The sequence below is a fragment of the Oncorhynchus nerka genome, linkage group LG18 (genome assembly GCF_034236695.1).
Source record: "Oncorhynchus nerka isolate Pitt River linkage group LG18, Oner_Uvic_2.0, whole genome shotgun sequence".
Classification (NCBI taxonomy): domain Eukaryota; kingdom Metazoa; phylum Chordata; class Actinopteri; order Salmoniformes; family Salmonidae; genus Oncorhynchus; species Oncorhynchus nerka.
The window spans coordinates 38,228,633-38,242,788 of NC_088413.1; the positions used below are offsets into that span (position 1 = coordinate 38,228,633).

The window sequence follows — 14,156 nt, forward strand, 5'->3', positions numbered from 1 at the left end:
GTTTCTAAAACTGTTCGAATCATGTCTGTGATTATAACAGAACTTATGTAGCAGGCAAAACCCCAAGGACTAACCGTTCAGATGAGTTCTCATTGGGAAACAATATTTCTTAGGCCCTTGTTTTCAGTTCCTACCGCTTCTACTGGATGTCACCAGTCTTTGGAATTTGGTTGATGGATATTCCTTTGTGCAATGAAGAAGTACGGCCATCTAGGAACCGGGTAACACTGTTGAGAGTTGCGCAAGACTTGAAAGGTACAGTTGGTTTGTTGTCTTCCTGTATTAAACAGAGAGCCTTTTTATTTCTCTATTTGGTTAGGTCAGGGGGTCATTTGGTTGGGCATTCTAGTTTTCTATTTCTTTGTTGGCCGAGTAGGGTTCCCAATCAGAGACAGCTGTCTATCGTTGTCTCTTGTTTGGGAATCATACTTAGGCAGCCTGTTTTCCACCCTAGTTTGTGGGATCTTTTCTTTTATAGTTGCTGTTTAGCGCTACAGAGCTTTACGTTCAATAATATTTTGTTGTTTTTTGGTGTTAATTTAATAAAGTACGATGAACCCTATCCACGCTGCGCTTTGGTCTCACTCATTCAACAACGGATGTAACAATGGTAGCAACACAACATGACAACAACATGATAGCAACACAATATGGCAGGAGCACAACATGGTAGCAGCACAAAACAGGGTACAAACATTCTTGGCCACAGACAACAGTACAAAGGGCAAGAAGGTAGAGACAACAATACATCAACTGTCAGTTAGTGTCCATGATTGAGCCTTTGAATGAAGAGATTGAGATAAAATGTTCAAATCTGAGTGTTTGTTGCAGCTCGTTCCAGTCGCTAGGTGCAGCGAACTGAGAAGACAAGCGACCCAGGGATGTGTGTGCTTTGGGAACCTTTAACAGAATGTGACTTGCAGAATGGGTGTTGTATGTGGAGGATGAGGACTGCAGTAGATATCTCAGATAGGGGGGAGTGAGGCCTAAGACGGTTTTATAAATAAGCATCAACCAGTGGGTCTTGCGACTGGTATAAAGAGATGACCAGTTAACAGAAGTGTATAGAGTGCAGCAATGTTTCCTATAACTAGCATTGGTGGCAAATCTGATGGTCGAATGGTAGAGAACATCTAGCCACTCGAGAGCAACCTTACCTGCCAATCTATAAATTACGTCTGTAATCTAGCATGGGTAGGATGTCCATCTGAATCAGGGTTACTTTGGCAGCTGGGGTATAAGAGGAATGATTACGATAGAGGAAACCAAGTCTTGATGTAACTTTAGCCTGCAGCGTTGATATGTGCTGAGAGAAGGACAGTGTACCGTCTAGCCATACTCCCAAGTACTTGTATGAGGTGACTACCTCAAGCTCTAAACCCTCAGAGGTAGTAATCACACCTGTGGGGAGAGGGGAATTCTTCTTACCAAACCACAACCTTTGTTTTGGAGGTGTTCAGAACAAGGTTAAGGGCAGAGAAATCTTGTTGGACATTAAGAAAGCTTTGTTGTAGAGTGTTTAACAAAAATTCCTGGGAGGGGCCAGCTGAGTATAAGACTGTATTTTCTGCATATAAATGGATGAGAGAGCTTCCTACTGCCTGAGCTATGTTGTTGATGTAAATTGAGAAGTGCGGGGGGCCTAGGATCGATCATTGGGGTACACCCTTGGTGACAGGCAGTGGCTGAGACAGCAGATGTTCTGATTTTATACACTGCACTGAGAGGTAGTTAGCAAACCAGGCCAAACCCTTTCTAAAGACTGTTGACATCTAGTGGAAGCCATAGGAACTGCAATCTGGGAGGAATTCCTTTGATTTTCCCATAGACTAGCATTGAACTAGCCTGTGACCTCAAAAAAGAAATTACGGATGGATTCTCCTCGGGTTTTCGCCTGCCATATCAGTTCTGTTACACTCACAGACATTATTTTAACAGTTTTAGAAACGTCAGAGTATTTTCTATCCAATGCATATCATAGCTTCTGGGCCTGAGTAACAGGCACTTTACTTTGGGCACATCAGTCGCCCGAACTTCCGAGTACTGCCCCCTAGCCGAAAGAGGCTATTAGAAGCAAAGTTGCTATTCCTCAAAAAGGTTATTAGACATTTTCTTGTGCTATTTCTTATGTTTCTCCTTAAGCATAGAGTTAAGAAGAAATGTAATTCTTGAAAATAAAGTACTTGGAAATGTCCTTAATTCCAAGACACTTACCTTAAACTTAGGGCAGTTTAATGTTTAATTCAGGACAGTTTAATGTTTAATTCACTCACAAACTTCATATGAAAGTTATTTCAACCCAAGAACATGCAGTAATCTCAGTAAGAAATATGCTAACATGATTGCCATTGCTAGCTACAGTTGCCTAGCAACAAACATCTTAAGAAGATTTGTAAGAAGATATTTGAGAAGTTCGGGAGAGAAACCATTAAATCTTAAGATATTGTTGAGGAATTGCGCTAACAAACTATCTTATGAACTTCTACTTATTTTTCTTAAGAACGTTCTTAAGTTTTTGTGTAAGAAGTGTTTTGTGAATCTGGGCCCAGGTCATTAAAATCAAAGGCACTCCTTCGATATGAGTTGTTTTTGACGAAAATGTATCAGTTTGTCACTTTCACGAGGTTGGAGTAATAACATGTTCAACTACCTAAGAGATTGGCTTGAATCTAGGTTGGACCTTTTAAATTTTGAGGAAAAGAACAACTACTATTTTTCACTTCTCTCACTGAGTTTAAGACAAGGGTTTAACAAATCTAAAAACGTTATTTTCAAGAATGTAATTTCTTCTTAACTTTTTCCTAAAGGAGAAACATGAGAAATAGTGGAAGAACATTTCCAATAACCTTTTTGAGGAATAGCAACTTTGCTTAACTTTCATCTTAAGTCTATAGTTAAGGAAAAAATGGCAGTTAAGAAGAAATTTCTTCTCAAGAAGGTTTTGTGAATCTGGGCCCAGATCTCAATGCAATTGAATCATTATGGGAGATTCTGGAGCGTTGCCTGAGACAGCATTTTCCACCACCATCAACAAAACACCAAATTAGGGATTTTCTTGTGGAAGAATGGTGTTGCGTCCCACCAAAAGAGTTCCAGAATCTATGCCAAAGTGTGTTGAATCTGTTCTGGCAGCTTGTGGTGGCCCAACACCCTATTAAGATGCTTCATATTGGTGTTCCTTTATTTTGGTAGTTACCTGTATATTATTTTGTCACATAAACTGAAATTAGGCGAAAATTATAGAACTTTAGGAACCAGATAACGGTGGTGCTATTTCTACATATAGTATTGCACCTTTAACTGTTGAATATGCTAAACATAATAATATATGAGGAAAAGTCAATATACCTGTGCCACACTCTGAACCCGTCCAAGAATCCTGCTCTCCTCACTCACGAGTTGCACATTCAGCCCCTCCTGCTCTCCGTTGGTAAGCCCCAAATTTCCAGCAGGACTTGCCTCGAAAGACTGGGAACTCCTCTCCTGGAATTCAATTAACAGAGAGATTATTTCAGTCTCAATTGCTCTGTTTTGTGCTCTGGGAGATTTTGCTCACTTGAAAAGGTCGCTTTAAGAATGTCTTAAAGGACAGGAGAATGTAGCAGTGCAGTGAGTCTCTTAATAAAAGCAGGGGTTGCTTTGTGTCCGGACCCTTAAGCCTGCACATTTTCCACACATATGCTTCAGTTGCCCAACGACGCACATACGCAAAGCGACAACACGAATCAGGGACGAAAACATGAAACGCTTTGAGGCAGCCTGAAAGGATGTGTGATGTGCTCAAACAGTTTGAGGGCACCTGACAAACTTGACATGCCAGTCAACCCTGTAAGGGAGCCAAAAGAAAGGGCAGACAAAAACACTGGTCCTAATTTGCCCCCTGTCCGCTTGGCGGGACTCAAGAGGGGCCGGGCTGGTGTGTCCTCCCAGCCACCCCTGCCGCCCTGCCTTTTGTCTGGAGAAATGGCCGAGCTACTCCTCTGCCTTTGGCTCCTTTGGCTGAGGGCCGGGACCAGTTTCAGGGCCAGTGTCAGGGAAGACTGTAGGTTTTAAAGGTCACGCGCCAGAGGTCACAATCAGGAGACCAATCGGGACAAAACTAATCAGGCGTAAAAAACAAAACTGAAATTTGACAGGCTAGTTGGGTTGAGGACTTCATCACCAGTAACTGAATGATTGGATCAATAACCTGTGTATGTGTGTGTGTGTGTTTGTGTGTGTGTGTGTGTGTGTGTGTGTGTGTGCGTGCGTGTGAATGTGTGTATGCATGTGTGTGAGTGTGTGTGTGTGTGTGTGTGTATGTTTATTGTGTAAAGTGTGGTGATGGGAACATTCTTTACACCAACAGGGTTAGGGTTAGAGTATGTTTAAAAAATATATATATATTTCACCTTTATTTAAAACCTCTTGAGTGTAGGGGGCACTGCCTATTAAACTGCCTATTTCTCAGGCCCAGAATCTAGAATATGCATAAAATTGTCAGGTTAGGATAGGAAAAACTCTAAAGTTTCCAAAACTATCAAAATATTGTCTGTGAGTATAACAGAACTGATATTGCAGGTGAAAACCTGAGGAAAATCCAACCAGGAAGTGGCCTCTATTTTGAAAGCTCCATGTTCCATAGCCCGCCTTCATTCCATTTAAAAGGGATATCAACCAGATTTATTTTCCTATGGCTACCCCATGGGGTGAACAGTCTTTAGACATAGTTTCATGCTTTTAATTTGAAAAATGAGCGAGAAAGATCACATCGCGTCATTGTATGGCTGGGTAACAGCAGCATTTTGTATGCGCAACAGCTTGGAGCAGCCATTTTCTCTCTCTCTCCTATTGAAGAAGCTACATTCCCAGATGATATATTATTGATTATATATTGTAAAAACAACCTGAGGATTGATCATAAAAAAACGTTTGAAATGTTTCTACGAACATTACAGATACTATTTGGAATTTTCGTCTGTGATGTCGTGACCGCTCGAGGCTGTGGATTTCTGAACATAACGCGCCAAACAGATGGAGGTATTTTGGATATAAAAATTATCTTTATGGAACAAAAGGAACATTTGTTGGATAACTGGGAGTCTCGTGAGAGCAAACATCCGAAGATCATCAAAGATAAGCAATTTAATTTATTGCTTTTCTGACTTTCATGACCAAGTTACTTGGCTGCTAGCTGTTTGTAATATTTTGTCTACTGAGAGAAAGGTCCTTACATAAACGCTTAGTATGCTTTCGCTGAAAAGCTTTATTGAAATCTGACACACCAGGTGGATTAACAACAAACTAAGCTGTGTTTTGCTATATTGCTCTTGTGATTTCATGAAAATTAAATATTTGAAGTAATTTAACTTGAATTTGGCACTCTGCAATTCAGCGGTGGTTGAGAAAATGATCCCGCTAACGGGATGGGTGCATCAAGAAGTTAACCAGGTAGGCTAGTTGAGAACAAGTTCTCATTTACAACTGCGACCTGGCCAAGATAAAGCAAAGCAGTGTGACAGACAACAACACAGAGTTACACCTGGAGTAAACAATAAACAAGCCAATAACACAATAAACAAGTCAATGACACAGTAAAAAAAGAAAGTCTATATACACTGTGTGCAAAAGGTATGAGGAGGTACGCAATAAATAGGCCATAGGAGCGGATAATTACAATTTAGCAGATTAACACTGGAGTGATAAATGAGCAGATGAGGATGTGCAAGTAGAGATACTGGTTTGCAAAAGAGCAGAAAAGCAAATAAAATAAAAACAGTATGGGGATGAGGTAGGTAGCTTGGGTGGGCTATTTACAGATGGACTGTGTACAGCTGCAGCAATCGGTTAGCTGCTCAGATAGCTGATGTTTAAAAATGGTGAGGGAAATAAAAGTCTCCAACTTCAACGATTTTTGCAATTCGTTCCAGTCACTGGCAGCAGAGAACTGGAAGGAAAGGTGGCGAAATGAGGTGTTGGCTTTGGGGATGATCAGTGAGATATACCTGCTGGAACGTGTGCTACTGGTGGGTGTTGTTATTGTGACCAGTGAACTGATATAAGGCGGAGCATTACCTAGCATAGACTTATAGATGACCTGGAGCCAGTGGGTCTGGCGACGAATATGTAGCGAGGGCCAGCCGACTAGAGCATACAGGTCACAGTGGTGTGTGGTATAAGGTGATTTGGTAACAAAATGGATGGCACTGTGATAGACTGCATCCAGTTTGCTGAGTAGAGTATTGGAAACTATTTTGTAGATGACATCGCCGAAGTCGAGGATCGGTAGGATAGTCAGTTTTACTAGGGTAAGTTTGGCGGCGTGAGTGAAAGAGGCTTTGTTGCGAAATAGAAAGCCGATTCTAGATTTGATTTTGGATTGGAGATGTTTAATATGAGTCTGGAAGGAGAGTTTACAGTCTAACCAGACATCTAGGTATTTATAGTTGTCCACATATTCTAGGTTGGAACCGTCCAGGGTGGTGATGCTAGTCGGGCGGGCGGGTGCGGGCATCGAACGGTTGAAAAGCATGCATTTGGTTTTACTGACGTTTAAGAGCAGTTGGAAACCACGGAAGGAGTGTTGTATGGCATTGAAGCTCGTTTGGAGGTTAGTTAGCACAGTGCCCAAGGAAGGGCCAGAAGTATACCGAATGGTGTCGTATGCGTAGAGGTGGGTCAGGGAATCGCCCTCAGCAAGAGCGATCTCATTGACATATACGGCTCAGAAAAGAGTCGGCCCGAGAATTTAACCCTGTGGCACCCCCATAGAGACTGCCAGAGGTCCGGACAACAGGCCCTCAGATTTGACACACTGAACTCTGTCTGCAAAGTAGTTGGTGAACCAGGCGAGGCAGTCATTAGAAAAACCAAGGCTATTGAGTCTACCGACAAGAATACCACCGTATTAACAGAGTCAAAAGCGTTGGCCAGGTCGATGAAGACGGCTGCACAGTACTGTCTTTTATCGATGGCGGTTATGATGACGTTTAGTACCTTGAGCGTGGCTGAGGTGCACCCGGACCGGCTCGGAAACCGGATTGCACAGCGGAGAAGGTACGGTGGGATTCGAAATGGTCAGTGATCTGTTTATTAACTTGGCTTTCGAAGACTTTAGATAGGCAGGGCAGGATGGAAATAGGTCTGTTACAGTTTGGGTCTAGGGTGTCACCTCAATAGCCTTGGTTTTTCTAATGACTGCCTCGCCTGGTTCACCAACTACTTTGCAGACAGAGTTCAGTGTGTCAAATCTGAGGGCCTGTTGTCCGGACCTCTGGCAGTCTCTATGGGGGTGCCACAGGGTTAAATTCTCAACACTCCTTCCGTGGTTTCCAACTGCTCTTAAACGTCAGTAAAACCAAATGCATGCTTTTCAACCGTTCGATGCCCGCGCCCGCCCGACTAGCATCACCACCCTGGACGGTTCCAACCTAGAATATGTGGACAACTATAAATACCTAGATGTCTGGTTAGACTGTAAACTCTCCTTCCAGAGGCTGGATGACCGCGGCAGCTTTCCAATCTCTAGGGATCTCGGACGATACGAAAGAGAGGTTGAACAGGCTGGTAATAGGGGTTGCAACATTGGCGGCGGATAGTTTTAGAATGAGAGGGTCCAGATTGTCTAGCCCAGCTGATTTGTACGGGTCCAGGTTCTGCAGCTCTTTCAGAACATCTGCTCTCTGGATTTGGGTGAAGGAGAAGCTGGGGAGGCTTGGGCGAGTAGCTGTGGGGGGGGCTGTTGGCAGGGGTTGGAGTAGCCAAGAGGAAGGCATGGCCAGCCGTTGAGAAATACTTATTGAAATGTTATCATGGATTTATCGGTGGTGACCGTGTTACCTAGCCTCAGTGCAGTGGGCAGCTGGGAGGAGGTGAGCAGAGGCTGGAAATCTACAAAAGCCAATCCACTATTTCATTCTACCAGATCAGGGTTGAAATGAATTTGTTTTCCTTCAAATAATTTAGGTACGCTTGATTTTGGGGTTATATCCTGTCTGTTTGGCCCTGTCCGGGGGTATCATTGAATGAGGCCATAGTGTCTCCTGACCCCTCCTGTCTCAGCCTCCAGTATTTATGCTGCAGTAGTTTATGTGTCGGGGGGCTAGGGTCAGTCTGTTATATCTGGAGTACTTCTCCTGTCTTATCCAGTGTCCTGTGTGAATTTAAGTTTGCTCTCTCTAATTCTCTCTTTCTTTCTTTCTCTCTCAGAGGACCTGAGCCCTAGGACCATGCCTCAGGACTACCTGGCATGATGACTCCTTGCTGTCCCCAGTCCACCTGGCCGTGCTGCTGCTCCAGTTTCAACTGTTCTGCCTGCGGCTATGGAACCCTGACCTGTTCACCGGACGTGCTACCTGTCCCAGACCTGCTGTTTTCAACTCCCTAGAGACAGCAGGAGCGGTAGAGATACTCTTAATTATCGGCTATGAAAAGCAAACTGACATTTACTCCTGAGGTGCTGACTTGTTGCCCCCTCGACAACTACTGTGATTATTATTATTTGACCATGCTGGTCATTTATGAACATTTGAACACCTTGACCATGTTCTGTTATAATCTCCACCCGGCACAGCCAGAAGAGGACTGGCCACCCCTCATAGCCTGGTTCCTCTCTAGGTTTCTTCCTAGGTTTTGGCCTTTCTAGGGAATTTTTCCTAGCCACCGTGCTTCTACACCTGCATTGCTTGCTGTTTGTGGTTTTAGGCTGGGTTTCTGTACAGCACTTTGAGATATCAGCTGATGTAGAAGGGCTATATAAAGGAATTTGATTTGATTTGATTTAAGTTTATCAATAGAAAAGTCCTGAAAGTGCAAACCCAGTATACCAATTTTTTTTTTTACTAGTTACATCAGTTAAGAACAAATTCTTATTTTCAATGACAACCTAGGAACAGTGGGTTAACTACCTCCTTCAGGGGCAGAACAACAGATTTTTACCTTGTCAGCTCAGGAATTTGATCTTGCAACCTTTCGGTTATTAGGCCAATGCTCTAACCACTAGGCTACCTGCTGCCCCAGTCATGAATGAACAGGGAGTACAGGAGAGGACTGGGTAAGTAAGTACACCTGTTGTGTTTGGTGCATGTGACACAATTTTTATATATATTTTTTATTTGAATGGAAGACTCCAAAAACATCCAGGTAGAATCAGGAATTCTCCAGGGCAGCGTCTTACTTTTTTCAATCTTTACTAACAACATGACTTTGAGTAAAGCCAGAATGTCTATGTATGCAGATGACACGATACACGTCAGCTACTACTGTGACTGAAATGACAGCAACACTTAACAAAGAGCTGCAGTTAGTTTCAGACTGAGTGGCAAGGATTAAGTTAGTCCTACCTAAATATTTAAAAAACTAAAAGCATTGTATTTGGGACAAATCATTTACTAAACCCTAAGTTGTAAACTCTCATGGTAAAAACATTTTGATACAACAGTAACTAGGATGGGGAGAAGTCTGTCCATAATAAAGCGTTGCTCTGCATTCTCAACAGCACTATCAACAAGGCAGGTCCTACAGGTCCTAGTTTTGTCGCACCTGGGCTACTGTTCAGTCGCGTGGTCAGGTGCCACAAAGAGGGACTTAGAAAAATAGCAATTGGCTATTGGATATACACAGAGAGCTAGCATTAATAATGTGCATGTCAATCGCTCCTGGCTCAAAGTGGAGGAGAGATTGACCTCATCACTACTTGTATATGTGAGAGGTATTGACATGTTGAATATACCTAGCTGTCTGTTTGAACTACTGGCACCCATGCATACCCCACAATACATGCCACCAGAGGTCTCTACATAGTCCCCAAGTCCAGAACAGAATCCAGAACAGAGTATGGGAGGCGCACAGTATTACATAGAGCCATGACTACATGGAACTCTATTCAACATCAAGTAACTCATACAAGCAGTAATATTAGATTTTAAAAACATGTCTTGTTTCTTTTTTTCTTTTTTAAAGATCCTACTAAAGAGCATTCTCTAGTGTAGCCCAGGATGGAGAGGAATGAGGGACTAAGGGAGAGGTATGGAGAGTGTGAACAGAAGTGGCTGAGGGGGTTAGGTGACTTTATGACACCAATGCGGCCATCACAGTGGGGCATCCATGTCACTCACCAGGGCACCAACAATAGCACAACAGGACCGGGCCAGAACACAAGTCAGCTCAGAAACAGCGTACCACACGGATGCAGGCACGCATACACCCGGGTCTCCTGCTGCCACAATACTGTGATAGCCCGCTAAACTGAAGCCTAGACATTATCTTGGTAAGCCAACACAAGTCTAACCGCGCCAGGTTACTCATCAAGTGTGTTTCTGAAGCAATTCTTTTACATACACACTTGCAATTAAACTTATGCACACACCAAACAATCTACTTAGCCATTTGCACATTTTTCTACATCTTTTGCACCATTAAACTACGCTCTCTGGTTGATCTGATCAATATGCAAAGGGCCTCTCGTTCTCACTCTTTCTCTCTTTCTGTAAGTCTGTGTTTGCTTTTCCTAGGGTATTTAAGAAGGCTTTTCATAAATTAGGACACGCAGTCCACAAAACAAGAGTCTGCTTTCTGTCTACATAACAGATAGTGTATATTTTTGGGGTCAAAACAAACAAGGGCTTGAGAGCTCATTATTGGAGGACATCTGGGAGGGCAGTGCTTGGTTGGCATTGTTACTTGGTCCTTTCTGGCTCAGTTGGCAAAGCATGGTGCTGGTAATGCCAGGCTAGTGGATTCAATTCCTCTGACCACCCATATGTCAAATGTATACACGCTTGACTGTAAGTCGCTATAGATAAAAGCATCTGCTAAATGGCATATATTTTTATTAGTAGCTAAACCTAGTAGTTAAGTAGTCTTCAGAAGCACTTATCAAGGGTGTGTGCTTTTTGGGACACAGCCACTGTTGTACAACCCAGCCCAGCATGGGGTGACCATTTCCATGGCTCAGGGGCCATTGTGATGTCAGTGGCTGGGCCCTGGGGTATTATGTGGGGTCAGGGGGTCAGAGGAGATGGCATCACAAGGAGCAGGGAAAAAAACCCACTATGGCTACGACACTAAGACAGCCCAGCCAACAATGATATCACAAGTACGACCAATAACTGTCACGAGGAGCGGAACATGTGAACCCAAGAGCAGACTCAGACGAGGAGACTGGGATGAAGTAACCAAGGTATTTATTGAAACACAGGGGGAATATGGGGTGCAGGCCAGGGGAAATTCGGGCGGGTCACAGGAAGCCAGGTACGGCTGGAGGCTGGAGCGAGGGGAGTTGGGACTGGGTAAGCAGGTCCGTAGAGGAATCCAAGGACGCAGTGGAGTGGGGAGTTCAGGACAGAGTAGCAGGACTGACAAGACGTAGGACTGGAGACAGGGGCCAAAGTCAGAGCGGGCAGAACTGTAGCGGAGAGGGAAACAGTGTCAGGCAAGGGAAAACAGGAAAAACACAAAAACAGGATCTCAGCAGGAACAAACGGCTAAAAACTCAAACTGACTGAGCAGAGGTTACGATCTGGCAGCGTGGAAGTGGCAGGGCTCAGTAATTGTAGATGTCTTGATTATGGAACAGGTTGCAGCTGGTGGGGATTTGCTCTGCCTCCAGCACACCAGTCTCCACCCACACAATCACACACCCACACACACAGAGGGAGAGAGGAAGAGGGAGAGAGCACAGGGGGTGTGGTGGCAGGTTAGAGAGACACTGGATGAGAAGTAGAGGGCGTGGCAGGAGCAGATGTAACAATAACAACATGTTAAAAAACAAGCAAACATACAACAAATATGTATATACAATACTGTATGGCAATTCACTTCAATGTACACAGTAAATCTTATATAACCATATAAAGCTGAAAGAAGGTCAAAGAAACACTCACGCATTTAAGTAAATCAATTACATGGCCTTCTATTGGAGCAAAACCAGGTCCAACAATCTTCGAAGTAAAAAATATAATATTTTCACTTTTTGAAAAATGGAAGATAGAAGATGTAGGAAGCTGCTTTTTACTGCTAGTAAAAAGGCTGCATTACGAGTGCTACTAGGAATCTTGGCTCCATATACTGTATGTACTAGTATACAGCGCATTCGGAACGTATTCAGACCCAATGACTTTTTCCACAAATTGATAATTTAAAAAAATCCTCACCAATCAACACACAGTGGCCCACAATTACAAAGTGAAAAATAGTTTTTTTATACATTTTAGCAAATGTATTCAAAATACAAAAAATAAATACCTTATTTACGTAAGTATTCAGACCCTTTGCTATGAGACTCAATATTGAGCTCAGGTACATCCTGTTTCCATTGATCATCCTTGAAATGTTTCTACAACTTGATCGGGGTCCACCTGTGGTACATTCAACTGATTGGACATGATTTGGAAAGGCACAAACCTGTCTATATAATGTCCCACAGTTGACGGTGCATGCCAGAGCAAAAACCAAGCCATGAGGGAGAAGGAATTGTCCGTAGAGCTCTGAGACAGGATTGTGTTGAGGCACAGATCTGGGGTAGGGTACCAACAATTTCTCATTCTTAAATGGAAGAAGTTTGGAACCACCAAGACTCTTCCTAGATCTGGCCACCCGACCAAACTGAGCAATCTGGGGAGAAGGGCCTTGGCCAGGGAGGTGACCAAGAACACTGTGGTCACTCTGACAGAGCTCCAGAGTTTTTCTGTGGAGATGGGAGAACCTTCCAGAAGGACAACCATCTCTGCAGCACTCCACCAATCAGGCCTTTATGACGGAGTGGCCAGACAGAAGCCACTCCTCAGTAAAAAGCACATGACAGCCCACTTGGAGTTTGCCAAAACGCACCTAAAGGACTTTCAGACCATGAGAAACAAGATTCTCTGGTCTGATGAAACCAAGATTGAACTCTTTGGCTTGAATGCCAAGTGTCACGTCTGGAGGAAACTTGGCACCATCCCTAAGGTGAAGCATGGTGGTGGTAGCATCATGCTGTGGGGATGTTTTTCAGTGGCAGGGACTGGGAGACTAGTCAGGATCGAGGGAAAGATGAACAGAGCAAAGTACAGAGAGATCCTTGATGAAAACCTGCTCCAGAGTGCTCTGTACCTCAGACTGGGGCGAAGGTTCACCTTCCAACAGTACAACGACCCTAAGCACACAGCCAAGAAAATGCAGGGGTGGCTTAGGGACAAGTCTCTGAATGTCCTAAAGTAGCCCAGCAAGAGCCCGAACTTGAACCCAATCGAACATCTCTGGAGAGACCTGAAAGTAGCTTTGCAGCGACTTTGCAGAGAAGAATTGGAGAAACTCCCCAAATACAGATGTGCCAAGCTTGTAGCGTCATACCAAAGGAGACTCGAGAATAATCACTGTCAAAGGCACTTCAACAGAGTACTGAGTAAAGGGTCTGAAATCTTACGTAAATGTAATTTTTATGTTTTTTTATTTTGAATAAATTTGCAAAAAAAATGTAAAACCTGTTTTTGTTTTGTCATTATGGGGTATTGTGTGTCGATTGATAAGGGAAAAATCAATTTAATCCATTTTAGAATAAGGCTGTAACATAAATGTGGATAAGTGAATACTTTCTATACTGTATATGTATATATAGATACATATACAGTATGTATACAATCCTGAAAGAAATGACATGAAAACAGGTCAAAACTGAGATTCTGAAATTCTTGCTGCTCCCTATGCACTGTGGTAAATAACATAGAATTGAAAAACAGAGACATTTGCCGAGACATGACACCCAGAGATGACTTGATGAATAGTCCTCTTATTCCCTTTCTCTATCCCATCCCAGGGTAAAAGAGGAGAGATGGAGGGATAAAAAGAGCTTAACTAGATGCACATTTTACATTGAAAACTGTATTGTTCGACTCCTAATCTGGCCCACCATCTGAGAGGAGGGCTGTGCATGTCGGAAAAGGGAGGCCTGAATGGGAGGACGAGAGCCAGGAGCGCTGGGACAGGGGACTGGGGGGTGAAGGGGAGTAACTGGGGGGAGGGTGACTAGGCTTTTGGATTTTCTGAGGGGATCAGGGTGGGTGGAAGTTCAGAATGGATGTTTCTTTTTCTCCAAAAAGGGAGGAACTTTGCATTTGACTGTTGTTTGTATCTGCCTTTCAGGGGGCCTGATCCCCGCCAGGCCATCAGGGACGTACTGGGAGATGCCCTGTGTGTGTGTG

General features: G+C 43.5%; 1 pseudogene; it reads right to left on the bottom strand.

The window, feature by feature from the left end:
- Positions 1-14,156, bottom strand: part of LOC135561621 (uncharacterized) — a 56,635-nt pseudogene that overhangs the window by 22,606 nt on the left and 19,873 nt on the right.